This window comes from Lontra canadensis, unplaced genomic scaffold (assembly GCF_010015895.1).
Source record: "Lontra canadensis isolate GAN:19392208 unplaced genomic scaffold, GSC_riverotter_1.0 scaffold22, whole genome shotgun sequence".
NCBI classification, from domain to species: domain Eukaryota; kingdom Metazoa; phylum Chordata; class Mammalia; order Carnivora; family Mustelidae; genus Lontra; species Lontra canadensis.
The window spans coordinates 10,608,171-10,633,860 of record NW_022631016.1 but is presented as its reverse complement, the minus strand read 5'-3'; the positions used below and the strand labels follow the sequence as shown (position 1 = coordinate 10,633,860).

The 25,690-nt window shown below is 40.6% G+C and overlaps 1 long non-coding RNA gene across 1 annotated transcript; it reads right to left on the bottom strand.

Moving 5' to 3' along the window:
• Positions 1–14,408: 14,408 nt before the first annotated feature.
• On the bottom strand, positions 14,409–15,644 carry LOC116870296. Its single transcript, XR_004383196.1, has 2 exons — positions 15,586–15,644; positions 14,409–14,459 (listed from the first exon to the last, which is right to left on the bottom strand). It is a non-coding gene; the product is annotated as an uncharacterized LOC116870296 (long non-coding RNA).
• Positions 15,645–25,690: the final 10,046 nt, after the last annotated feature.

The following is a 25,690-nucleotide window of genomic DNA, read 5'->3' as shown; positions in this document are numbered from 1 at the left end:
TTATTTCACTTATTGAAAATATATTGGGAGAATGATATAGACAGTTGTTCTATAGGACTATTCACCTAACTTCTAATTGCTCTACAAAGGAAGGAAGAAGTTTCCAATTTTCTTTGGCTTATTCCTCCCCTCACCCTCCAAGCTCCACAGAGCATGGTTTTAGAAATGTAGATATTTAAAAAAGAACATGATCTTTGGGGTTTTCTAGACCCGAGTCTGAATTTCCCTGATCCTTTCTAGATGTGGGACTTAAGGAAGTCCTTTAACTTCTTTGAGCTTCTATATTCATCAGTAAATTTGGATATTATGCGTACCTCATTAAGTAGCAGGTCGTATGTGGCTATGGTTAGGTAAGCCTCAAGAAACTGGGAAGTGAGGTGATAAAAACTGTTCTTGGAGAGTTATGAAACTAATATCTAATATTTTGGAGCAACATTCCATTTAAAAACCAAAGCAGGGATGTTTGACAGGGAGTAGTCCCACTCAGCACACATTTCAGAACTATATGCTGGTAGTGGTGGTTGAAATTTCTGAGTGAAAGAAATAATGTGTGCATTGGTCATGGGAGGTGGCCAGTTACCGATTCATAGAAAAAATGCAAGTCGGGGTGCCTGGGTGGCTCAGTGGGTTAAGGCCTCTGCCTTCGGCTCAGGTGATGATCTCAGGATCCTGGGATCGAGCCCCGCATGGGGCTCTCTGCTCGGCAGAGCCTGCTTCCTCCTCTCTCTCTGCCTGCCTCTCTGCCTACTTGTGATCTCTGTCAAATAAATAAATAAAATCTTAAAAAAAAAAAAAAAGCAAGTCATTAGATCAAATACTAGCAGTGCTTCCCTAGACCTGTTCAGCAGTGCTCCCCGTATTTATATGAAAATCCAGTCTGCTTTCCTGTGACGTTCACCGCAGTGAATCATATGTTCTTGTTATTACGTTCATCTCTTACGAGGGAGCAGACCCAGTCTGATGAGCCGTGGAGCACTGAGCCAATCTCATTTCAGAACCATCGAGATGGAAGGCGAGGAAGCCGCGCCATGGAAAATTGAGCTGGGCAGGTGCCACATGCTGGTTTCCGCCTGGACAATCATGCAGTCTTCCCACATCACCTGCAATTTGCACATGCTTACCCTGACATCTCCATGGGGATATCAAATAGACATATCAAATAAAATATGTCTGAAGGCAAACTCTTCATTCTCCACTCCTCCAACCAACCTTCCACCCTATCTTTTCTATTTTAGTACATGAAAGCTCCCATTCTTCCAGTTGCTTGGGCAAAAAAATGTGAAGTTATCCAGGCCTCCTCTTTTTCTCTTACATTTTCTCGGGCTGGGGGGAGGAGACATATCCTGGGATGTCCCCCATGATTTCTGCACCTTAGTATGCACACCCTTGTGCACTCTCCTCCCCTTGTGAGTGGTGACATGCTTCCATGCTATAGAAGATGGCATAGTGTATGGGATATAATTTCTGTGATTATGTCATGTTATGTGGTAGAAGTAAAAAGAGAAGATCCCTTATAAGTCCACTTTAGGTTGGTCAAAGGGGGAGAGTATCCTGGGTAGCCCTGACCTTGTCAGTTGAGTCTGTTATTAAAGGACCTAGACATTTCCTGAAGTCCGAGAATTTAAATAGCTGAGATTTCTGTCTGTGGTGCCTTTGGAGAAGCAGGCTGCGGCAAATTCCACAGCTGTGAGGAAAGTGATTCTGCTGACAATGTGAGGAGGCTCTAATGTGGGTCCTTCCTTTGTTGAGCCTTGAGATGGGAATGCAGCCTGCCAGACACCTTGATTTTGGCTTTGTGCTGCCCTGAAGACAGGGCTCATCCGAGCCACGCCTGGTGTCCCCATGCGCAGAAACTGAGAGATAAATGACTGTCGTTTTAAGTTGCTAATGGTGTGGTCCTCCCTTGTGCAGCAGCAGAAGATGAATGTACGTGTCACGTTCAGTCTATCAGCAAATCCTGACGGCCACCTCCTAAACACATCCAGAATCTCATGCCTTCTCTGCCCTCTGCCCACCTTCATCTCAAATTGGGGCTGCCAGCATTTACTGTTTGGATAATTATAGCAGATTGCTGGTTGGTCTAACTTCTTCTACTGCCACATTCCAATTGTGGGCTTTTTTTTCCCCTGCGAACAATAGCCAGGATTATCATTCTAAAACACAGACCACGTTATGCCCTTCCCCTGTTCAAATCCTGCAAACTGTGGCCACGTTGCTGGCTTGACCACGCTCCTCACCACATCCTACAAGGCTCTATATGATTTGGCCACCAGCCACCACTCTGACCTTCCCTCCTCTTGCTCTCCTCTTGTCTCTGTCTGTAACACCACACAGAGCCCCTGCTTCCTAACCATAGCAAGCGTGCTCCTATTGGGCCCAAGTGTGGTTCTTCACGAAGCTGCTTCAGGAAATAATCTCTTTGTACTGACTCTGGCTTCCAAAGGAAAAATATTTGAGGACACATGCATGTGAAAATATATTAAGGAATTTTAGTTGGGCATTTTTTCAAAAGGCTTCAGGAAACCCATACAGATGTTCCACATTATTTCAACATGTGTGTTAAACTGGGCTTTCAGATTTTGTTGTAATGCTATAGGGAGAAGCAAATCAAACAGAAACAGCCACACTGACAAGCCTCAGGGGACTGACGTTGAACGAATTACTTAGAATTACTGTCCTTCAGTTTCTTCCTCTATAAAATGAAGATTATTCCGTTACCAGCTGATGGAGCTGTTGTGGGGAATAACGTGGTTTTAATTCACGTGGAGGGCCCAGACCAGTGTCTGGTAGAAGAAAAACAGTCAGTCTCCCCCTGCTATTAGCTTAGGAAATGATTATTAATTCGGGTTAGAAGTAGAATCAAGAAAACAGCCCCTCTGAAAACCGCACGGAGACAAGGTGCTTGCTGCGGCAAAGCTCACACAGATGTAGGAAGAACTGAGGAAGGGAAGGTCTGGAACAGGGGAGTGGAAGAACGACAGTTGGTGAAGGGACTGGTACAAAGGGTAAACTTCAGCCGGCATTTTCCAGGTAGTTTCGGAGGAGTGGAAAGGGTCACTTTTCCTGCTGACTCTGGCGAGGTCCCCCTGGGGGACAAAGCAGGCAGCTTCAGCCTCAGACGCAGGTGTCTGCTCTTGGGCGCTGCTGCCCCCATGGGAGTCCCCGGGGACTGAGGACTGCAAAATAGAGGCTGCGCACAGCCCTCATGCCCTGTAGAAGCTGACCTGGTTTCTGATCAATTGGGGTCACCTGCTACCCTCTCGGCCCTTACCTGGGCACAGGCAGGAGGCACCCAGCCGGAGGGAATGACACAGGCTGCTGGCTCTAGGGACTGGGATATTTGTGGCCCCCCCCGGGGTCATAAGCGTCTATCTTGTCCTGTGGTCACTATGTCGACTCATGCTTTCATTTCACTCTCTGCCTCTCCTACCAGTTCTGCTGCCACAGCCCAAACTCCTTGTCTTTTGCTCCTGCTTACCTGTGTGCTCTGTTGCTTCATGTCCCTTTGCTGCATTTCCCCACGTATGTGTCATGTAGCTTCTGCCCCAGACATCACTGGATTCTGTTCATATGTCGTCGCCTTCTTGACCAAGAGGATTTTTCCCCCCTTGGTTCAGTTGATTACAGTCATATCTGTAGAGCAAAGATTTTGCAGTAGGCTACCGTGTGGGCCTCTCATCAGCCCATAGATCAACTAACTGTCCTTGCACTAGGCTCCTTGCTCTGGTCAAATCCACCTTGGCCTAGGTTCAAATCATGGGATCCATGGGAAAAATGACTCTTCAGAAGGGGCCTGAGTGAGTGGTAGCGGTTAAGCTTTCCGTAGGACAAGTGTGGTCAGCATTTTCTATATAATATGTACCTACAGAAAACATGGGAAGTGCCAGGCACTGTACAAAATACCCAATATGCATAATTTAATGTGATACTCAACATAACTTTGTGATTTAGTTTTTTGTTTTTTTTTTTTAAGATTTTATTTATTTATTTGACAGACAGAGATCACAAGCAGGCAGAGAGAGAGGAGGAAGCAGGCTCCCTGCTGAGCAGAGAGCCCGATGCGGGGCTTGATCCCAGGACCCTGGGATCATGCCCTGAGCCGAAGGCAGCGGCTTAACCCACTGAGCCACCCAGGCGCCCCTGTGATTTAGTTTTTATTAAAATGTGCATTTTTTTTTTTTTTCTTGAGGGAGAACTCAGACTTCTAGAGGTTAAGGTCACGTATCTGGCATGTGCTGCAACCGGAATATGATACTTTGCAATTGACCTCTGTGCTTCATGCGCTCTGCCAGTCCGGCCATCCATCTTAGAAGCATGATCGTGATTGTCTTTTATATCTTGTGTCATGAGATATCTGAGATGGCTGTGCTGTTGGAGCAGCTGAAAACAAGCTAGGGAAAATCACACCTTTAATAAAGTCCTTCACTGGGGCAAATAAAACACTCGGGGCTATCGATTATTCTAGCCTGCAATGCATGATCTCAAAAAAAAAAAAAGTACACTAAAATTGAACCACAGCTTCCCTTGCACACCTAAGTAAATATCTTTACTTCCTATTCTTAATTCTAATTTGAAAGTCTGAAAAAAAAGGAGTGTAACCTCTCAGAAACCTCTTGCCTTAGGTAATTTTAAAAACAGCTCAATTTCTCTTTCACAAGGCAATGGCGATTGTATTGTAAATATGAAATGACTGAATGGAAATCATCTGCGCAGGTCCCACTGCGTATCACAGGGCTTCCCTCCAGAGGGCAGTGCCGCACGGGAGCTCTGATGGGGTTAGGGAGTGCGGTGGGTGTGCGGAGGGCTGCTAATGACAAAAAAGACAATGTCCTACTATTTACTATGCATGTAAATCCCATTTGTTTGCTTTTCCCCTGTAAAAAAAAATGTATTTTCCTTGTCTTTCTTCCATTAGCTCCCAGTCCTTCAGGCTGTCACTTGTTATACATGACTTGAATTATTTTACTGAAGAGGGAATGCTTTATCACTTTCAGAAAACCAAATGTTAGAAAAGACCTTCTTTTGTTGCTATTTGGATGTACTTATCATTCAATAATTAGCCACCCTTCCAGACAAGGAATTCAAAATGGGAGTTATGATTTGCCTGGGCATCTCACAGTTCCAGCCATTAGTGTTCACCCAGCTGAAACTGGGAGACTAAAAATAATCCAATTAAATAACAACAGTGTATTTTGAATCAGTGCTGAACAGATGGCAAAGTATCCTCCATTCATCATTAATTAATGTTCATTTAGCGCCCACAGAGAATGACTCTGGGTTTACTGCTTCCTGAAGACAGAAACGAAACTTCCCCTGTGCTGGAAGGTTGTACCATCTTAGTGAAAACCACCTTCCAGGATTTGAAAGAGGTTTATAAAATATATTAACCCGGAAATGGGAGCAATGAGGGCTTCAGTGGATTTTATGACCTCAGCAGAGGATCGCAGGAATAAGGAGCCTAGAAAGGATGAGTTCTCTGGTTAAGGTAGTACTTAAAATTGCAAATATCTCTTTCCTTCCTCCACTCAACATGCCCGCACAGATACTGAATGACTTTCTCTTAATATTGCCTCTACATTTTAATTTTATGAACACTTAGTTTACCTCTTGTATCTATTTTTTCCTCTTGAGCACTGTTTTTATCACCCCACAAATGTGTAATATTTAAGTTGGCAGAATGATATTCAAGCATCGTAATCTCTCCTGAGGATTTCTGGACACCGGTGTTTCAGAGGATACCAGTTGGGTCTGCATTTTGTGGAATGGTTTCCCCATAACTAAAATATGTTTCTCTGCCATAGTAAGCATAGGGTAGATCCATGGTTTCTAGAGTGCCTCTTTGCTCATAATTATCTTGGAGAGTCATATTTTCAGTTATATTCCCACACCAAAAAAAAAGGGGGGGGCTTTCCAAGTTTCCTTAGTATGTTTCCAGTGATGAAATACTCACTAAAATTGCTTCAAATATTGGTTTCCTTTCTTATTTTCAATAGTATTTTTGTTACATACCTTTATTTTTTGAATAAAGTAACTGCCAAATTCAGAATTCCACTTCTAAAAAATTTATCCAGCTTCTTCATTTTCTGATCAAAAGCCATAAAAATGTTAACTATCTAGGGCAGCTCGTTGCCCACTCAAACCACATTCTCCTCTCTCCCTTAATGAGCTCTTAATTTGGGGAGATGGCAATGTATTTAGCTAAAATTCAACACTTCCTAACCTCTCTTATAAAGTAGGGATGGCCAATGATATATCAGAACATGTCTTTGAAGGTTTCTAAGGATGCCTTTAAAAAGGGCTTATGAGTGGCCCTTGCATGGGATATAGGCATTGGCTGGAGTGCCAGCATTCATTCCGTTACCATGAGGTAGTATTGAATATAGAAGTCACAAACTAATGAAACCAGAACAAAAACATAAATGGAGCTTGGGTTCCTATGACTGTGACAGTCCTGGACTATTTGTCTCTGAACTGCATGATGTTATATATGAGAAAACTAACCCACAATTTTGGGAATGCACGCTTTTCTTGGGTCAGCTCTCCATTCTAAAGGAAACAGACTTTCAGAGCCAAAGTTGGTCCTTACACTGATCTGTAGATCAATAGGGCCCTATCTGATGTGGTTTCCTCCTCCTCCTCCTATATCTTCCTAACCTTGTCTCCTACCATTGTCTCCCGCATATACTATATTCCAGTCCCATGGCCTCTTCGTTATGCACATCAGGTACACTCCAAACTCCAAGGCTTTGCACTTGCTGCTCCCCCTACCCGGAGCACTGCCTTAAATGTTTGCTAGCAAGTTCTTTTCCATCCTTCAGGCTCTTACTCAAAATCTCCTTCCCAGTTCTTCTTCCTTAGTCTCTCCATCACTTCAACCTCCTATCTCCTGATATTTTAGATCTCCTTTTCCTGATTTAGTTTTCTTCCATGCATGATCTAACATATGGTATATTTTACTTTTATGTCCATTTTATTGCCTGTTTCCCCCCCTATAGTGTAAGTGTCAAGAGACAGGTATTTATGCCTACTTTATTTACTAGAATAGAGCTGGATACTAGGAGTGCACATCCATATTTGTTGAATAAATGAATGTGATAAAGAATTGGTTGACTTAGGAAGACATAGAGCAAAAATATTAAGGTTCAGATACAGAAAACCAGAAAGCTAGTAACCCTTATTTGGCCTAAATAGCAGGAAATGGCCAAATTTGAAAGTCATGAGGGAGACAATACATATTTCCAAGAGCAAAGGGATAAAGAGTAAAGTAAGGAAATACAGAAAGATGATGGGCAAAGTGCTCAATTAGAGGTGACTATTGCAGTCAAAGGGATTGATGTGCTTTTCTTGAAAGCAGGGACAAAAATACCTAGAGATTGAACACCAGACAGATTTTGTAGTGGCTAGAATGGAAGTGGAGGAGACTCAATTTGGACAGCCCTAACCTTCTAAGAACAGGATGCAGGCAATCTGCTGAGTGTGGAGGATGAAGTAAAGGTGGAAGGGGGCGGGAAGGGGAATGTTCTCTGATACCTGCTACTTACTATGGGAAAGGGAAATAATGAGGAACTGAGTGAAAACTGGTAGTGAGCATTTCTGAAATGGATAAATATCATGACTTTTTAAATAGGGATGAGAGAAATCTACTATAGTACATAGTATATATAGTAAATCTACTATAGTATATTATTCATATTATATAGATTATTTTTTAAAGATTTTATTTATTTGTGAGAGGGCAACATAATCTGATTAATGGGATTAATCAAGCCAGTTGCCATGACTTTATTTTGTTTCTCATAATTCCTGGCAGCTCAGAAGTAGGAGCGGGAAATAAACAAGAACATGTAGTCAGCTTTCCCAGGGTCGGTAAATGGTAAGTTGGGCATGGTGGAAAGATGATGTGGTTGGTCATGGTTGGGTAGGTTGTAAAGTGACTGAAAATGGCATTCAAGTTGGAGAAGGCAAGCAGAGCTAGAAGGAAGATAATAGTTGAGTGAAGGCAGGACATGCCATAAAATCCCGGGGTGTTCCCTGACCATAGACTCCACCTTTTTATTCCATGTGCCTATATCATACATAAAGTTTATATTCAAGAACTCAGAGCATTTTTAATCCCTGTGCCATTTGGTCTTATGTATAAATATGACCCAGCAGAAAACCTCTAGGTCAAGGTATATGGTGCCTACTGTCAGGTACTCATGCCAGGAAAGATGGACAGGTCATCAGTGGAACTTTAGTGTGCAGCTGCAGGAGAAATGCTGCCTGTTTCTGCTCAGTTCTAAGTGTGTGACATTCACGTTGCTTGTGCTGCTCCCACCTCTTCTTTTTGTTCATGTGCTTTACACAATAGTAAGACAGAGAGGTTGGGAGTTGGGGGTTTGGGATCTGGAGTCTCTCCTCTGGTATCCAGTTCAATTCTAGCACTACCTAGCTGTGTGATCTAGAGCAAGGAACTTTACCTCTCTCCAAACTGACATTTTCATCTGTGAAATGGGATTGATGTTAGCACATACCATGTAGGATTGTTATGAGGATTGGTGAATTATCTATAAATTAGCTAGAATGGAGTCTGGCACATAGAACATGATTAATTAGGTATGATGGTGATGTTGGTGATGATTAATTCTATAACTATAAGAAGCTGATGAAAGTGCATAAGGAACATACCCATCATTTTTTTGGAGGTGGAGTGAGTGGGACTTGTGTTCCCTGAGCATAAGAAGGGTATAGTTAGTTATTAGAATTATAAACTATACAGGTCTTTAATGAGTAGTACATCAATTAATGTCTGGCCTAAGGCTTTCAACATGGTACCTTCACATGAAACAAACATAAGCTTCTAAGAGACATTGAAATTTCCCAGTGGCCTTTAAAAATTTTCAGATAAAAAATATTGATTCTCAATTTGAATCATGGTAGTTTCATTGTAGAAAACATGGGAAATAAATAAAGCAAAAATGAGAAAGTAAGAAGAACTGTAATTCCACTATCCACATATAATCATGAATAGTTACAAGTAACCAAGGATGTCTTGACCTTTGTGAACCCTTTTCCATGTGTATAAACCTCTCTCTTCGAATTTAAAGGAATTTATTGCAAATATTAAAATGTCTAGAAATCCAAGCCAGGGCAAGTAAAAGAAGCAAATGCTGTTGCTCACACTCTTTAAGAATTTGCACATGGAGGGGAAAAAATATCAGATTCTTAAAAAATGCTGAATCCAGAGTGAACAGGAGAAGGATGTTCAGCTTGCACATAAATTTTCTTTATCATTCTTTTGTCTTTTGTCATGTCTGAAGATTTCTCAGCTTTCCTGTATAGTTTATATGGTTTAGGGCAGATTTTTAGGATGGATATAAGATAACTTGGTGTTCAAAAAAAGAAATTATAAAGAGCCTCATTGTAGTGGGCTCTGGTTTTCTCTTCAGCCTGTAATATAAATATCAACGCATTCAATTTGAATGGATAAATATCATGACCTTTTAAATAGGGATGAGAGAAATCTACTGTAGTATATGATTCATATTATATAGAAGTCACTATAACCAGAGCTGTTAAATTCAACATCTACAAACGATTTGCTAGAGCATCTACTTAGTTTTCTTTTTTAAAATATTTTGTTTATTTGTGAGAGAGAGGGCAAGAGAGCACAAACTAGGGGGAGAGGCAGAGGGAGAAGCAGACTTCCTACTGAGCAGGGAGCCCAATGCAGGGCTCGATCTCAGGACCCTGAGATCCTTAACCAAAGGCAGGCACTTAACCGAATGAACCACCCATGAGCCCCTCTACTTATTTTCTAAATATGACATCATGTGGTTCTGATTCTATGGGAGCTATGTTATAACTATTTGAGGTGCAGGTAACTGGAAGCAATGTGAAAGAATTCTTATCTGTACATATGTAAATGAATTGTAATGTTAACTCCTGAAACTGGTTGTGACACCTCTCCAGCTTCCTCATTAATGAGTTAAACAAAATCTATAACGTGTTCATTTTTACACCTGTATGAGAGGCACAATTTTACATGTTTCTTTCCTGAAAAATTATCTTTTGACCAGGTAATTTCTCTTTGCAGGAACAATTCAGGGTAGATGTTTGCCTCAGTGGTCTCTCTTCCTGATGTGGCCAGTGGTGGAAGAGGTTGACACTGTTTCTTACTCATAATCTCATTTTAACTGCATGATTTAAAAGTTATAGCTCCTTGACATTGCAATGCAGAATTAAAATGCCTCCTGACTTTTCCACAATGGTATACAATTTTCTCAGCCATTTTCTCTTTGTTGGTTTACTTCAGCAGAAAATTAGGTTGATTGTGTCTTAGCTTGGGTTACTACTGGTATGGTAACAAAATACCATAGACTGGGTGGGTTAAACAATAAATACTTATTTCTCCTAGTTTTGGAGGCTGAGAATGTGTGATCAGGGTGGCAGCATGGTCAGATTCTGGTGAGGGTCCTCTTCCCGGCCGGGAGACAGCCACCCTCTCATGGTGTTTGCATAAGGTCAAGAGAGGGCTCTGGTCTCTTCATCTATAATATGGGCACCAATCCCATCATGGGGTCCCAGCTCCAAGACCTCTTCCAATTCAGTTACCTCTCATAAGCCCCACTGCCAAATACTGCCACCCTAGGAGGGCACATTCAGTGTGAAGACAAATACATCCAATTGGTATATACCACACTCTCAAAGATCTCTGTAATTAGAGATGTAAATTTCCTCTTTGACCTAGGAGTAGTTTAGTAGGAGATTTTTGCTTGTATTATAATCACTTACCTTTATTATTTTTGTCTTTTGAGTTTTCATACATATTTGTTCTTATATTACTAAAATTAATGCATTGTGAGTTAGAAATATTTCTGCTAATGGGAATGTACTATGAATTCCTTTACAGTCACAAATATGATCATTTTAAGCAAATGTTTTTAGCCAGGTGAAAATAAATATGTCATCCATAGGTTATAAAATATATTGTTACATATTTTAAACATTTAAATATTTCTCAAATGCCCCATCTCTACCTTACCAAATTAACGATTCCATATAATTCAGAGTTCTGCTCTTTCTTCTCTTTAAAGATTGATTGATTGATTGATTGATATATACTTAAAGGAATTGGCTTACATGATAGTGTAGTTGAGAAGTTGAAAATCTATAGGGAAGACAGGTAGAATGGAAATTCGGGTTATGTTGTAGTCTTAAGTTGAAAATCTGCAGGCATGGTTAGGAGTTTAGGAAGCCCAAGCAGAGTTTCCTTTTTTTTTTTTTCCCTTCCTTCCTTCCTTTTTAGAGATTTTATTTATTTATTTGAGATAGAGAGAGCAAGCAAGAAAGAGAGAGAGAGCATGCAAAAGCTGGGGAAGAGGCAGATGGAGAAGGAGAAGCAGAGTCCCCACTGAGTAGGGAGCCTGGTACGGGGCTCAATCCCAGGACCCTGAGATCATGACCTGAGCTGAAGGCAGATGTTTCACTGACTGAGCCACCCAAGGACCCCTCAAGCAGGGTTTCTATGGTACAGGTTTGAGTCAGAATTCCTTCTTCTTGGGAAACTTCAGTTTTTGCACTTAGGGCCTTCAGTTGCTTGGATGGGGATCACTGCTTTAACACTAACTGACTATAAATGAAAATCATAGCTACAAAGTACATTCACAGCAACATCTAGACTATTTGACCGAAGAAGTGGGCACCAAAGTGTGGCCCAGTTGATACATAAAGTTACTCATCACACTTCCCCAACTAGGACAGAATCCCTATGGAATGATTTCTGGCTACTTTAATCTTCCAAATTAAGAGTCATTTGTACATTAAAACATAATGAAAATGGCTTTAATTTTTAAAATATGTATTACACATTTCTTTTTTAATGAATATTATTCTATGGTATTTCACATGCGTATAGCTTGTCTCTGCCTCTTTGGCAGCTCTTCTGTGATATTGGTAAGTGACTTGTGGTTCCCTTGGAGTCTATTATATTTCTTCTCCCTCCTGTGCTTCACTATGTCTATCACCGGGGGCTCCACTGCAATCCTAACAAGGCCTTGTTAGGTTTCAGCCTGAGCTGTGTGGGCTTCACCAGGAATTTTGCTTTGAAAATGTTTTAGGCAGTGGCTAATATTAATAAGGTGACTTTTATTTCCACTTTTCCTATTAATAATTGTTAGCCTTAGTGAAAAAGCCAAATAGGAGGATTCTTAGCTTCCTGGAATAAAATATCATCAAACATCACCAGACTGAACACAGATTCCTAATGACCCATTTCATTTCCTAACTCTATGTAAATCACTTGTATGTGCAACTGAATCGATTTTCTTTATTTCTCACTATAACAGGCATAAAGCCTTTAGTAAGTACTTAAAGCATAGTTACCACTCGGTCAATTATAATTATTACTTTATCCTTAAATACAATAAATATTAGAATATCATTTAGTTCTTGAAAAAATTATATATTATAGCCTTTCAAATAATTACTGTTGTGTTGGAATCTGGTTCTGCAGTTTCTTCAATGTTTCTAGTTTACCTGAAGTTTACCCACAAATGAAATTACTTAGCCAAGAACTAACACCCACCAGAGGATTTACAGTTACGTACCTTTCATGGACCTTTCAATATTACCACATTGTATTGTTTGTCCTTTTGATTGAATACCATTAGACATTCCACAACTTGCCACACAAAATTCTTGCTTGTTAAAGTAATACTCAACAAAGTTCGAGTTACTTTGATGACTTTAAGCAGGTTATAGCAAAAGAAAATAAAATGTCTAAGATATGACACAGTGTAAGGAATAAAACTATTTTAAAATCCATGAATGAATGTTTCATGGATGTCAAACTGTTTACAAGTTTGAAAGTAATAAAACTATGATGCTTTACATTGATATAGAACAATTTCTAACATTTATTTTGTTTTGTGACTTTAATATATCCATATAAATGTTTAGCTATGTATCATACATTTCTATTTTTATGAATGTTATGCAATGATATTTTAGGTGGGTGTGGCTCATTTGCCACAATTACAAGTAAATGATGGAAAACAATTCGAGGGGCGCCTGGGTGGCTCAGTGGGTTAAAGCCTCTGCCTTTGGCTTGGGTCATGATCCCAGGGTCCTGGGATCAAGACCCGCACTGGGCTCTCTGCTTAGTGGGGAGACTGCTTTCCTTCTTCTCTCTCTGCTTGCCTCTCTGCCTACTTGTGATCTCTGTCTGTCAAATAAATAAAATTAAAAAAAAAAAAGAAAAACAATTGGAAATACTTCTTAAAGTACTGAAGTTAGAAGAAATAGTAATAAAAGTAAAAATTTGTGGTTGCTGTGTTTCTTTATTGATAGAATAAACCTAAATTCAAAATTGAACAATAAGTTCTCATCATTGCAGCACAGTTTTTCAAATGAATTAGAAAAAATTGATTTCAAATTTCTTAGGAAGTGACAGATAATATATATTAAAGGTAACTTATATCTGACCTAAAATATGAAGTGAGTTAAAATAAAAATTTTATAGCCTGACCCAATATAATCTTACTCACAAATGAGATTACTGTTTTCATGTATGATTTAATCAGACCACCAAAGCTGTAAGGTATCACACATTTTTGAGGCTTTATTTTACTCTTAGTGAGATATAATGTCAGTAATAATGTTTTATGGTATTGTGAAACATGCAAAGTCTATCTTTTTTTCTCCCCTCCCATTTGACATCTCAAATCTGGCAACTTTTGTTTTATTCTTATTCTTATTATTAAATTTATTTTTTGAGACAGAGGGAGAGAGAACATGTGAGCAGGGAGAGGCAGAGGGAGAAGGAAAGAGAAAATCTTAAGTAGGCTCCCTGCTCAGTGTGGAACCCAGTGCAGGGCCTGACCTCATGACCCTGAGATCAGGACCTGAGCCAAAACCAAGAGTCAGATGCTTAACGGACTGAGCCACCAAGGTGCCCCTCAAATCAGGCAACTTAAGGGTGCAGGTCTTGGGGTAATTTCATTCATAATAGCCCTGGATATTCATTTCATCACTCACTTAAATAAAAATGATAACTTTTGCGTAATCCTTTAAAAGATAAATGCTTCATGTAATTTGTCTCGTTTGGTCTGCAGAAGAATCCTAGGAGGTTGACTTGTTGATTATACAGGACGGTGCCACATGGTGATCAATGGCACAAGTGGTGCTGAAGTCCCTGGACTCGAACCTTCGCATGTCCTCCTCCCTTCCCTTGTGTCCATGGGCAAGTAGCTCAACTGCAGTTTCCTTACCTGTAATAGGAGGATGGCCGCCTCCAAGTGGTGAGGACGGAGTTGCTTGGAGCGCCCCCTGACGGTAGCAGGCAATACCCCAACCCGGCGGCTCCTGTTCTGCACAGGAGGAGGTCCATGCTCAGAGAAATTATGCGCTTTTTCCAAAGTGCTTTTTTCCCTTTCCCTTTTGGAAAGTTAGCTCTTCATTGTGAAACAAAGAGAAAAGGGCTGATGAGTGCAACAAAGAACAATGAATAATTAAGGAACTGTGCTGAAGTTTAAGTAATTTTCAAGAATCATTTGTGTAAGAAAACCCTTCTGTCTTATTTACTTCTGGAATAATTTGACTTTTTACATAGCCTTGGGAGGTGTACAATTACAAAAGAGCTAATACTTAAATGCACCAGCAAAAAAGAAAGCATATTTCTATCTATGATAGTAAAAGACTTTCCTTAATGATGGATTATTTCTTTGATAAGGGTATTTAATACACATAGATACATTTCTAATGCTTTATTCTTAATTTGGTGACTGTAGTTGATGTTGATCATATAAACTACGCAGATACATTTTTTTCCACTTTAATTCAGGTATATAATGTTTGTGTTCCCCCTAAATTCATATACTGGAATCCTAACCTCCAAGGTGGTTGGGACTTTGGGAGGTAATTAGGTTCTAAGGTGGAGCCCTCCTCATGGGATTAGTGTCTCTGTGAAAGAGATGCCATAGAGTTTGCTAGGACCTTCCATGTTTGAGAACATAGGGGCACTTGCATCTGGGAATCAGGAATCAGGCTCTCACCAGACACTGAACCTGCTGCTCCCATGATTTGGGATTTCCAGCCTCCAGAACTGTGAGAAATGAATGTTGGTTGCTTAAGCCACCCTGTCTTGGTAGTTTGTTACGGCAGCCTGAATGGACTAATGCACGGTAAATGAGACTTCCCCTTCTTTTTGAGGGTTACTTTAAAATGGGATAGTTGGGTATTAGAAAATTTGAACTGCTAGTCAACTTTCTATACATCTTAAAACTGATTTGAGTCATTGTCTGGGCCATTTATGGTGATAATAATAGCTTTTTGGGGAAATATAATAACAATAGGTAGGGAAAGGTTGGAAGGCCGCAAGAGAGAGGGGTGTGTGGGGGGGACTTGTCCAGTTTTATTTAAACTCTTACCTTCTCAATTTCTAAATTCCCTAAAGTTTGGTTCAACTTCTTACCTGTTCTCAGCATATGAATATGTTTTAGCTAAAATTTTTAGTATTTTTGCACCTTACATACTAATTAATAAATATTTGTCTATTATACACGTATACATATGCATATACTGATAAGCATATATACACAGACCCACTCTCTGATGTGGGCTTCGGTTAGTATCTTGAGTGGCTCTCTGACCTGAGTGACTTCGCAACTACTCTGTTTCACAGCACCCCCATTTATGCCAGGATCTGCCTTTCTTCTCTGCTGACACTTGCTTTGGGAAACTGTTATCCCCGCTTTTCGAAAGTTTGTTTAGGCCACTTGTATTTTACAGAAGACCTGCATTAGGAGTCTCCCCGGATCTGGGGATTCGCTTCCGCCATTTCCGTTGCTTGCGGTCAACCGTGGCCCGGAAGCAGATGAGCCTCCTTCTGACGCAGCGTCAGAAGGTCAGTAGTAACCCACGCTCCGTGCTAGCGGCTCCGTCGCTGACCTCACTGCGTCTCCTGGCTGGGGCGTCACCAGAAGAAGGGTGAGTCCAGCACGTTAATCTTTTACTGCTGTTCGTCTACTGTGCCCAACATACAAATTAACCTATATCACAGACGTCTGTCTGGGGAGAAATACGTAGTATATAGGCGGTTCCGTCCCATCTTGGCTTCGGGCGTTGACTGGGGTCTTTGAATGTATTCTCCGGGATAGGGCGGGGGGAGGGGGACTACCATACTGGTTTTGGGTAAGAAATCCGAAGAGGCTTGTCACGTAAGGTGAGAGGTGGAAGCGGCATGGGCGTGCAGCTTTGGCTGGTTTTGCAGCGAGCCTTGCGGAGGCGGTGAGCCTGCGAGCAAGCGGCCCCTTCCCGGGAGCAGAGCTCAGTGTCCTAGCTTCCAGCCTCGGGGCTTTGAACTGTGACTGCGAGCATCTGGGCTTTGTCTCCATTTATTTTGTGCGTCCGTCCGTTAGCAATATGTGACTGAAGGTATCAGAAGAACCTAAAGGAGGTTATTTTTGGGGTCTGAGAATGCTCAAACTTTTTCCATCTAAGTTAATGGTAATTGCGTCTTTCCTTATGCCATTTTGGTTTAGGAAGGTTCATGAGAATGCTCCACTTTCAGAAAGCTGGGGAAACCCATAGTTGTTCCCTCATGGGAATGCTTTTTCCTCTCCGTGTCCTCCTTCTTTCCTAATCCTGTACATGGGGCTCCTGATCTTCTCCTTTGGACTCGGGTATCAGTCCCTGCCTCGGATCTCATTTTGGGTTTGAATTTATGTAGGGCTTTCTACTTAACCATTTCAAACATACCCATCTTTCCCCTTCACTCACACTAAAGACCAGGTCAATGAAGACCACATGTGTACTACCGCTATGTTAACTACTTAGTGATTATTACCTGAAAGAATAAATTTCATCCAGGCCATTTCAAATGATCATGCAAAGGAAATAGCGTTGAATCAGGATAGTTTTAGCATGTAATCTGTTAACCACAACCTATCTTTTGACTATTATCTTCTAACCACCTGTCTACCTATCTTTTCTCCTATGCGTCTGAAAGGCACCGAAACTTCTCATCCCTATGTAAAATCCCGCATTCAGATGTACTCACATTTATAACTACTTTTTTGGATCTAATTCTTTACATATTATCTAATTGTCTCATTGGACTATAGCTCCATAAAGGCCGATATAATAGGTGTTTTATTTACTACTGTGTTCCTCATATCTACCAGAACAAAGGAAAGAAGGAAGACAGGAAGGGAAGGCAGGCAAGCAGAGACAAAAGAATGAGAAATCTCCAGTCTACCGCTAAAGCTTCAAAGGCTGTTAGTCCCCTTAGCTGTATGATTTGATTTTTCTTTGTAGACTGCACTAATATTTCCAAACAAAATTGCTTTTAAAATTTAACACCAAGAGCAATTTCCATTTCAAAATTGTGCCAGTTATTGAAAATGTCTTCAGTGGTGTTACAAATGGTCTTGAAGCTTCCCCGAATGTGCTAGGCATTTAGTAATGGGTGTCTGTGACTGTTTTCTAAAAATTGCTTATCTCGTTATCTCTAAACAAAAAAAGGAAGGGGGGTAAAAAGCCCGGAGAAGTAATCATCATTCTGTGTGTAAAATAAGTGCAGCAAATAGCTCTATAAAATAATATTTTTCAAAGAGCCTTTTTGTTTTGTTTAATGTTCCAGAACTTTCCAACTGAGAATTAAAAGAAACTGCCATGGTGAGGAAGGTTGGGTAAAATTATTTCAGGACCAAACCACAAATGCAGGAAAAAGAAATGGAGGAGATCCATAGACGTGTACATCCTAAACAAGGAAGTATGCATAGATACCAAGCTCTTACTCTGGGCTGGAATGAGGCAGGTTCCTCTCAAGGCAGTGGTCAAACAGAAGGCTTACCCAGGTCTGCTGGAAACAACTTTCCATTATCACTGTCCACAGTATCCAGAAACATTTATTGTGAAATGTTTCTTCTAATTCTTGTGATCTATGATATCAGACAGATTTCCTCACTTCTATTAAAGAAGTTTCCCTCTACTCCTCCATGCTGAGAGGTGATTCAACTGTGCTAGTGTTGGTTCTGCCCACGAGGTCTTGCAGGTAATCCTTTCAGCTGGGCCTCTCAACTTTGTGTGGGGAGCTCTTTAAAAATCAGAGTCAAAGCTTCACCCTCTAGACAGTCTGTTTCAGTAATTCTAGAGTGGGAGTCCAGGAATTTGTTTTTATTTTGTTTTATTTTTAAGGTTCCATGAGTGAAGTTGTTTAAACATAGGCTTCATTGGTCCAGTTTTATCTGCAGAGACTTAAACCGTTTAGTATACTTGCTGTTTCTTCTTGGAGTTAAAAAAAAAAACAAAAAACAAAAAAAAACCAACCCCCTTCCCTATTTTCTAGTATAGTCTTTCCTTCTCTCTGTCCCTCCCTGGAGCCCTGTGTCCTTTCACCTCACAGATCTCAGATATTTTAACTTTACTAAGCAGTCTCATCACCTTGGTTCCTCTGATTTTGTTCTGCACATTTCCCTATGCATCTCATCTTGACATCTTTTCCCTTTCTGACAGCTCTCAGCCTCTGGTATGTCCCCCTTTTTCCTCAACTAATTTGCATCTAGGACCACCAGCCCTCATTGTCTGAGAGCCCTGACTTCACAGTGTTTCTGTCCTTCATGGCGTTGTCTTTACTTGAATTCACGTTTTCCTTCTTTTAAATCCATTTACATTTTCTCACTAGGGAGGACACTGTGAACTCTGTCACTTTGGGTTGGGTAGGGAAGTGTGATAATGAAGGCTAATAGAGATATTTCCCTCTATATTTGCTAGTAATTCTCCTAAAACTATGTTTCCTACATCTGGTTATGATGGTTTCTCTGTGATGGTCTAATCAGAGGACAGAAACCATTCTAGATGGTTAAACAAAAGGAGTTTAATTTAGAGAATTTGTTCTTGGGTAGTGGAAGATCTGAGAAGCCAAGTGAGGGTAGTTGATGCATTGAAAAGATTAGTGACAGCAGAGATCTGTGCTCATTCATAAGACTGGAGAGACAGTGGGAGGCAGTGGTATGACCAGAACTTGGGACCCAGGCTCACCTTCAGGGAGAGAGAACCGTGGCAGTGGCATGGTGAGTCTGCAGTGACAAGAAAGACACAGCCACTGCTGCGTGAAGCCAGCCAGGGAGGGAGGGATTCCTGTGTTCTATCCTCCTGCCCTCTGGAATTTGGCCAGTGCCTCTCCCTGGCTGCAGTCTTGTGGAATCCAGGTGCCAAGGGGAACTTGGGAGTGAAATTCCTTAGAGGAAGAGTGGAAAATGGATTTGACAGCCAGAGACGTACAACTGGCACAGTTCTGTAGAGGACGATATCCTACGATATATGAAGTCTCTCTTTTCTATCCAAGCAATAGTTAGTTTCCATATCACGGTACTTGATTCAATGCTAGTAGATGATAAATGAGGGACTAGAGAATAATAATACTGAAAAGTAACTGAAACGACACCAGAGGTTAGACACCTGTAGCTAAGCTCTTTCTTCCTCCTCTGCGGTCCCTGGTAGAGGCCCATGTGTGTCCCTCTTACAGACGCTGTCTCTTGTCAAGGGCCCTGTCATCATCCTGCAGGAAGAGGAGCAGGCTGGGGGCTGTGGAGAGGGAGAGTGTGGTGGTGGCCACAGTTTTTTAACATCTGGAGGGGGCAGCAGCTGAAGGGCAACAGGAGGCAAAGCAGGAAGCAGCAAACTGTCTTGGGAAACTGGAGGCAGACCACGAGTCCCTGTTTCCTGTTCTCCAGCCCAGTCCTCCTGCTTCAAGCCTATGAAAAGGGAGCTGAGTGTGTAAATCCCAGGTGGCCACAGAAGCCAGAATGGTCCCCTAAAGATACTTAAGTGGGAACCAGCAGAGGGCTCCCAGGAACACCAGACTGCAGGAGGGACCAGACCTGCCGAGGTGATGCAGACCCCGGGAAGAGACAACCAGCTGTCACACACACCGCAGCTATTTGATGCAGTTTACTTTTCGACCCGATGTGATGATGCAGTATCACTGTTTCACACTAGTGACTCATCACCCTTTCTACTCTCTTGCCTGCCTTTCTGTTTTCAGCCATTTGCAACTGGGTTTCGGTCAGTTCTGACGCTGAAAAAGTCCTCTCAGCATGACCTGCTCGCTGCCAAATCCAACGGTAACTTTTCTCTGGTCACTTATTTCTGTAGACAGTGGAGCAGCATTGAAACTGCTGAGCACATTCTCTTTCTTTGAAACTTTCCAACTTTCACCTGAGATAATGTATGTTTTTGGTTTTCCTCCTAAAGTTTGACTACTCTTCCCTCTTTTCTTTCTCTAATTCCCTGTTCATCCTAAATAGCTGTGTTCCTGGGGGTTCCAAGTTGGGCTCTGATCTCCTCCCAATCCACTCCTCTCTTCTCTTGATGTGCTCTCCATGGATGTTCTCATGTATGCATTCAGCTCTAGTCTGTATCCTCCCTACTCACATCTCCTTCTTTAGACTAGAAGTATTTCCTGAACATCAGGCCAGATTTTCCATTTATCTATACCTGGATGTTGTACCTCAAAGGCAGCATACCCCAAACCAAACCTCTGACTTTCCTTCCTTGAGAAAATTCATACCTCAAACAAGTTAACAGTAGCATGTTAACTAGAACATCTACTGATCTCTCGGACTTCCTCCAAGTTGGATTAGCAACTGCCATCTGTGCTACCATAACATGAAACGTTTTACTTTCAGTACTTAACTGCAGTGAATTTTGAATTCTGATTTGTCTCTTCTTTTATCGGACTCTATCAAAAGCAGGGACTGTTTATTATTCATCTCTGAATCCCCAGGGCCCGACTCACTGCACAGCTGATTCTCATCATCTTCCTTCTCAAATATCCTGATCCCCCTCCAAAAGAAAATTACACAATTTGTACAATTTGTACAAAGAGTCACTTGTTCAGAGGATTCATGTTATTTTTCAACTTCTTAACTGTGTTTAGAGCCGTTGTTTATGTTTGCTAATTCATTTTAGAGAGTTTGGACATAGCTATTTTGTCTCCAGCTGCCCAAGGATATGAATTCCAGCCACGTAAGAAAAGTGCAGGTTTTGGGCCCCAAGATATAAATTTGTCGAGACTATGAAGTTCATTGTAATGGGGATTGTGCATGTCACCTATACCCTATTTCTATAATGTTGATGAAGAGAAGTAATAACCTTTGACAGTTTTTTGGTTGTTACCCCAGTTTCAGAGATGGATCTTTGATTTTAGCTTTGTCGATTTTTTGAGAGTGAGTATTTATTAACACTGTTTGGAGTGCTTGAAGGAAGACAGTTAATTATAAAAGTTTCCAAGGATATTTCTTTAATTTAAAATTGGTGAGTTTGTGTGTATATATATATATATCCCAGTATTTCCCCAAGGACTTGACACACTTAATTTGAACTTACTCTTAGTTATATTTTAAGTCTAGAATTTGGATGAACAAAATAACTGAAAAATCAAGTTTAAGTGAAACTTCATAGATTGAGTTTTAGCCTTGGTTTCTTAGAAAATAAGTCTGAGGAAAGGGTTTAAAGTATTCGTGTATTACTTAGCAGGTGCAACACTGAGGCAGTGAGAGTGAGGGAAAAGTAAGCAAAGATGTGAAGGGATGCATTACCAGACCAGCTGCTGCATCACAAAATGCTGCGAAAAGATACAGTTGGGCCCTGGAGGTGCATTTCCTCAGCACCAGAAGACAAAGAAGCCCATGTGAACAGAGCATGGAGTCCGTGATGGGGTAGGATTTGGTTCCCTCCTGTTTCCTTCTGACCATTGCTCAAAGTTGACTCAACAGAGAGTTAATTTCCTTGTACTTTGGGTTGCATTGTTCAACTCTGCCTGTGGCCATTAAGGATGTCAAAGTCCATCCTGTGAGATGGCATCCTTTTATTTCCCTATTTTGTACAAGCTATGTATACATCACCAGTGGCCTCATCTAAGCCATGTTGTTTGAATCCTGGAAGCACACAGGGGGTACACACTTCAACCAAGGCTGATGGGCCAAGCTCCTGTGGTAATAAAAGGCAAAGGACTTGTTGGCCTGGAGGAGAGTCCAGGAGGCAAGAGATGCACACACATAACTTGAGGAAGTGGCTGAAGTTAGTGTCTATTGGAACTGCGGACTCAAAACTCTTGCCTTCCAAGTTTACAGAAAGGGAAGGGGAGTAGAATACTTCAGTACAGAAGTTGCATCAGTCATGTACAAGTTGCCAGGAATATGTCATCACAGAATTTTTTATTGAGATAAAATTGACATATGATATATTAGTTTTTGAACAACATAATGATTTGTTATATGTGTATATAGTGAAATGACCATCACAATAAGCCTTGTTAACATCCGTCAGCACAGAGTTAGTGTGTGTGATGAGAACTTTTAAGATCCACTCTCATCAGTATCAAAGATATAATACAGGATTATTAAATATAGTCACCAACCTCACAGATATTTTGACCTGGGGAAAAAAGCAGTGAAAGCTACAATGTCCTTATACCCCACCTCCTCCCCCCACCCGTATCTTTTTTTAAACTCTGGATATTATGCTTGGAGAAGTCTGGGCCATCCTTTCCCAGGAGGTGACTCCATGGAATACCTGTGTGGCTCTTTGGATGAAACTTTCTAGTGTGATTTCCTTTTTCCAAAGTGTATTAAGAGACTCTGTGTATTTTGCCACTGGCTTTTACTCTAATGAGTACAGGAAACTGGAAAAATTATCAAACTAGTTTTTTAGTGGTAAGAGTCATGCATAGGAGAGCATTATTCTGAGGACTTCTGATTCTGCTATTTTGCTGTGTTTGAAGTATTGTTTTTATTTTAATTTTTTAAAGCTTTTTTAAAAAAATTATTTATTTATTTGACAGAGTTTCCAGTATAGGCTCCTAGGTCGTTAACTACATGACATAAACTGTGGGTTTATATATGTCTTTCCAGCATTAAATTATATGGGTCTTAAGAAGAGGAACTGCTACTTTTTCCCATTCCCACAAAACCTAGTTCTTTTTTTTAAAGATTTTATTTATTTGACAGAGAGAGAGAGAGAGAGAGAGAGAGAGATCACAAGTAGGCAGAGAGGCAGGCAGAGAGAGAGAGAGGAGGAAGCAGGCTCGCCGCTGAGCAGAGATCCCGATGTGGGGCTCGATCCCAGGACCCTGGGATCATGACCTGAGCCGAAGGCAGAGGCCCTAACCCACTGAGCCACGCAGGTGCCCCTGAAGTATTGTTTTTAGAGAAATATAGTTCTGGCCCTGATTGAACTTCAGATTTTCTGTTTGTCTTTGGTTGGAAAACAGAACCAATAGGAGATATTTTCATGGACCTTTTGGAAACAGCGTCACCATGAGTATCTCGCCACCCAGCCACACATAGTCTGCTGGTTCATGTAGTACATTCACAAAGCTTTGACTAGAACCACTTGACCAGCACAGGGATCCATGTTTGGACTTCGGATACTAACTCCAAGCCTGACTAGCCCTGAGTCAAGGTGTTGGCACTTGTGACAATCCCCTTCTGCTGTGGTTAATGTTGCACCACTGGAATATATTTTTGAGAATCTTTCCACAAGGCCCAGGAATCCTCTCCCTCTTAACTTGAATTGTCTGATCTCTAAAGCAGTATAATAATCATCTTCTAGTAGTAACTGAATTATCGTCTCTGAAGTGCGCTTCTGTTCTTTGACTGAAAGGAGTGGTATCTAACTGGACTCTAAAACTGGACTGGAGTGCTCCACACTGTGGGGTAGCTGATGTCCCTCAGGCACTGCTTCCTGGCAGTTCCCGCAGTGTTGCTGCCTTTCAGCAACTGCCTTTGGGAATCTCTTCCCCGGAATTCCAGATAATCATTTGTGAACAAGAATAGTTGCATGGAGTTGGTTGATGGACTTCCTGTAGCATCCCAGTCTACTTAGAAATAGCCAGTAAGCGAGAGTTCTTTTTAGTCCCTCTTTGTACAAGCTATATCACGAGTGGCTTTAGCCATATGGCTTGAATCCTGATATGTACATCTCATCATTTTTAAAGTCAATGCTGAGTAATATTTTCCCAATATTTTGCTGACAAGGAAGAAGGCTTGATACAACAGCTTTCTCACCTTTCTTCCTGAAAGGATAGACTAATGCTACAAATTGTTGTCCAGCTTGGCAGAAATCAATGAAATCCGTTACCAGATATTCACATTTTTACCCAACAATGTGAAAAAGCAAATAAATAAAAAGTCTATTCAATTGTGTAAGTGCCTTGCAAGCTCTGTTTTGGAAGAAAGATAAAAATAGGATGCCTTTGATGATTTAAAATTCATTAGGATGTCTCAGTCCAGGTTAGTTCATGGTTTTGTCATGGAGATTTCAGTTACCTTTACAGTCAATAGCTGAAAACTGTACCATACTCATAACATTTGTAAAAGAGTGAATAGTTTGGTTTTGTTGACATTCTTCGGCTATTAGTCTGTTTTCTGGCAGGTATTTTGCCAAGTATTGTGGGGGAAAGAAAGACTTGCTATCTGGCTTATAGGAGTAGTAGTCAGTGTGAGGGAGGAAAGGTGGATGATACAAAGATGATAATGTGCCATTAGGGATGATTAGGCTTGGACGCCACAACAATCATGAATGGACATGGCTTTGCCCAAATTTATTAATTTATTGTTTTCAGCTTTATTGAGATATAATTGACATATAACATTGTGTAAGTTTAAGGTGTACAATGTGTATTTTGTGAAATAATTACCACGATAGTGCTAGCTAACATGTTCAGCATATCACATAGTTATTATATCTTTTTTGTAGGGAGAACCTTGAAGATCTACTCTCTTAGCAACTTTCAAGTATATCATACAATATTATTAACTATAATCGCCATGTTGTACATTAAAGCCCTAGAACTTACTCATTTTATAACCAGAAGTTTGTACCTTTTTACCAACATCTTCCCTTTATCTTCATTCCTCAGCCCCTGGTAACTAACATTCTACTCTGTTTTTATGAGTTCTCCTTTTCTAGATTCTACATGTAAGTGATATCATACAGTATTTGTTGTTCTCTGTCAGATTTATTTCACTCAGCATAATGCCCTCAAGTTTCATCCATGTTGTTGCAGATGGCAGGATTTCCTTCTCATGGTTGAATAATTTTTCTGTGTGTGTGTATAATACATGTATTACTATATTTCTTCCTATATGTTACAGAATATATATATTACAGAATTGTCTCTCTATACAGTACATGTTCTTTATCCTTTCATCTGTTGACAGACACTTAAATTGTTTCCATATCTTGGCTGTTGTGAATAATGCAGTAAACATGAGAGTACAGATATCTATTCCAGATCCTGTTCTCATTTCCTTTGGATATATAAGCAGGAGTGGGATTGCAGGATCATACATTGCTATAATTTACTTATTTATTTATTTTAATTTTTTAGAGTTTTTTGAAAATTTAATTTTATTTTTTTCAGTGTTCCAAGATTCATTGTTTATGCACCACACCTGTGCTTCATGCAATATGTGCCCATTTTTTAGTTTTTATTTAAATTCCAGTTAGTTAACATACAGTGTAATGTTAGTTGCAGGAATACAATATAGTGATTCAACATTTCCAAACAACACCCAGTGCACTGCATTGCCCTAAATTTAGATCTTGAAGGATTCTCCAGTGATTGTATCATTTGGCTAAAGTTGTACGGTAAGATAGTAAAACTCTTGTCTTAATTAAAAGATAAGTGCTCTCAGAGCTATCT